Consider the following 3,584-nt stretch of genomic DNA (forward strand, 5'->3'; position numbering starts at 1 on the left):
AGCATTGCCATTCAGTGTGCTACTTCCTGAAAAAGGAGAAATCATAATCTGGGTAACTGCGGTTATTATCTATTATATATATCATGTATAATCTACTATAAACAGAACTGGTCATGTTCTGTTTGTTGGCCTGGGTGGTGTTAACACATGTGTACACTTTTTGATAACTTATCAATCTTTACACTTGGGTTTGTGCTCTATTCGGATTGTATGTCATATTTCAACAAATATGTTTACTAAAAAGAGAAAATGAAAGCACAACAACGAATGAAAAACACAACAGTTATCCAATTGAGAAGTGCCCAGAGGACTAACCAGAAAGTTTGGGGAAAAAAAACCGAAACAGAACTAACAAGTTAAAATGCAGAATTATTTAGAGTCGATACAAACCGGAAATTTACCTTATTGAAGGTGAAATTGTAGAGATATACACATGTGCATGTGAGTATTCTATCATGTATACATACATGTATGTGATATACATAGGTACATGCATTATATATATGTATGAGTGTTTGTGGACACACACGCACATATGCTTCTCTCTATATATAGAACTTATGGGGGTATATATATATGTGTGTGTGTGTGTATCTGTACATATACATACGGCTGCTCTGGAGAGGGAGGGAGGGACAGATGTTTACTGACCACCTACAAGGTTTCTCAAACTTCATTTTTCCAACATTTGAAATGTCATTTTTTTAAACTTAATATAGTTTCAATAATACATTTGTATTTTAATGTGTTATACCAGTATAATCCCAGCATTTTTAATTTGTTCATTAATGGCAGAATTCTCCAGCTTGTATGCATTCTCTTGATGCTGTGATGTAATAGGTTGGGCGCTGGCAGCTTCCCTTTTGTATTCCAGAGGTTGTGTGAAACCTCAAGTTTGTGGTCTCTCTCTGGCCTGCGGATTTGGACCAAGTTTCTGCACGTGCTCACTAGCTGTCCTCCAAAATTCACTCTAACCACCACTGTTGGGAGCATACACAGGGAAGAAGCCCTAGGGTGGAGGCGTGTGTATGTGAGGCACGCAGAGCACTGGGGGTGCCTAAGGGCCAGCTGGGGAGATCCATGGGTGAGGCATACCCCACAAGTCATGGGAGACGTCTTGATGGAGTGCTCAGTGCAGTTACAGGATCCACATCCTTTAAAGCCCTCTAAGAGTACCTAGCTGCCAATGCCCCCAAACTCTTCAACCCATCCACACTCATATTTTTGTGCTCCAACAGAGGGCTGGAACTTCTCTTCTTGAAACCTGGACTTCCACAAAGGCCCTCTCCTCTGTGTGTCATGATCTAAGACAGTGTTTTCAGGGGTTTCCATGCAGCAGCTGAAAGGAGCTTGAGCTGGTTCACGGGCCACTGCAGGGTCCAGAGCTGGGACCGAGGTCTGTCTGCCTATTACCAGCTGCATGGCTGGGTGAGACTCCCTCTGGGTCCCTTGGCATATGGTGCTGGATCCCACTTCTCCCACAAAGGCACTTTTGTCTATGGATGGATGCCAAAGCATTGTTAGTGCAGGAGCAGAAAAACAGGAGGTGTCTTATTCCACCATGATGCTGATATCACTCTCCAATTTGATTCCAATTTGACTCAGTTTTCCAGGAGCCTGCTATTTGCCTACAATTCTCTACAACCTCAGACTCTCCAGACCCACTCTATGAAGGACATAGAAAGAATTTTCTCAGATCTACTTACAAGGGCCAGGCAAATAAAAGCCAACAAATTGGTTCTGGTCATTCTGCTGGGAACAGAGGGCAGTGGACGTCTCATACATTCTGGTTTGGAAGCAAGACTTCTTGTTCTCTGTGGATGAATAAACAACAAGAAAAGAGAGCCTGTGGTAGGTAAATACATGCTTGATTCATCTGAAAAGGTCATTTCCTCCCCTTCAACTTGAAGGTTAGTGTAGGGAGAGAGCACGGGTAGTTTCCACTGTTCACCTTCTCCCTTAATATTCAGAACAGAGAATCAGTTTTATTTTGGGTGGCAATTCAACAAACTGAAAGATAAAATTCCTAACCCTTCTTGCAGATAAGAGTGACCAGACCAAATTCAGGCCAATGATGTGTGACAAGAAGTATGGAGTGGGGGTTTGTGGAGGCTGCACAGATGGAACTGACATAGATGGGAGGTTCAGCATTAGACACATGTGACACCAATCCACAGGTGTTGTAGGTATTATCTCATATACACCTCACGATGTTCCTAGAAAGCTGTTTTTAGCACCATCCCCATTGTGCAGGTTAGGAGACTGGGGAGATCTTGAGAGGCACAGTGGCTTTTCCAGGACACAGAACTGGTAGGATAAAAGAGGTGTGACTTCAGCTCTGTCTCCTCAAAGCTGGCCACTGGTTCCACTCCCAAGGAGCTGTGGGGAGGGTGGTGATGGATATTTGTGTACAGTGATGGAGATGACATGGGCAAGGAGGGAGAGCAGCCAACACCCTAGCGGGGGCTTTGGGTGGGTCTGATTGAAGGAAGGGGCCAAGTAATAGAACCTTGAAGAAGTGACCTCACTTCCTTGGTGACAGCCCCCAACAGAACTTAGAACTCTGGTTACCACGCACCCACACTGTAACCACAGCCTCCTGTCCAGTTCATTTGAGTGGAGACACTCGACACAGCAGGATGTTCTCGTGTTGTCCCGTGACTTTCCGAGGCTCTGGCCCCCGGAAAGCCAAGAATGAGAGCATATTAAGTGGCTTTAGACATTGGCTCAGCCCTCACCTCGAATGTCTGTGGCCTTTTGGCAGGAGGAACCATCAGGTAACAGCGTAGCCCAGGGCAGGCCACTCTAAGTCAGGCCACAAGTGTGATCCCAAATGGACAGCCCCACACCCCTTGACCCTCATTGTGTGTGTGTGTGTTTGTGTGTGTATGTGTGTATGTGGGAGGTGGAGTTAGAGAAGGTAGTATGAGGAGGAACCACCCTGAGCAGGAGCAGGTAGCTAAATGGTGGAGATCTGGTTGTGTGTCATGTTCACACTGAAGATCTTGGCTGCAGGAGAGGATGGTGAGTGCTGGGGACCAAGCTCTTCTACCCACATGTGAATCCCAGGCCATCGAGGTGTTCACATTCCTTCCCTGATGGAGAATATGCAGATGCCCCTCTGTGTCTGAACTGTGGTGGGGTTTCCCTCTGTGGCGAAGTCCAGGCAGGCCCCTGATGCCTCCTGGCCTGACTTCTGGGCACTATCACTGCAGAGCTGCACCCAAGTGATGGTTGAGGAGCTGGTAGATGGTTTCCAGTTCGCCATCTCCCTGGAGAGGACACAGGTGCACCAGTCCCTCAATGAAGAGGGCTGGTCTGAGGTGAGTGTGGGGGCAGAGGGGTCTTCATACTCAGGACTCTGAGATGACCAAGGCACTACTAGAATGCAGACTCAAATCTGAGTCTCCCCTGGAACCCCCCAGGGTTTTCTCATTAGAGTGCTCCACAGTCCCACTCCCAAAGGAATCTGGACCTCCACTCCTTCCCACCAGCTACACAGGAGGGTAGAAAGTCACCTCAATCCTCCCGCTGGTTCACCATGATGTCATTGAGTGTATGTACCTTCTCTTCTCCCTCAGTGT

This window comes from Diceros bicornis, unplaced genomic scaffold, assembly GCF_020826845.1.
Source record: "Diceros bicornis minor isolate mBicDic1 unplaced genomic scaffold, mDicBic1.mat.cur scaffold_61_ctg1, whole genome shotgun sequence".
Taxonomy (NCBI): Eukaryota; Metazoa; Chordata; class Mammalia; order Perissodactyla; family Rhinocerotidae; genus Diceros; species Diceros bicornis.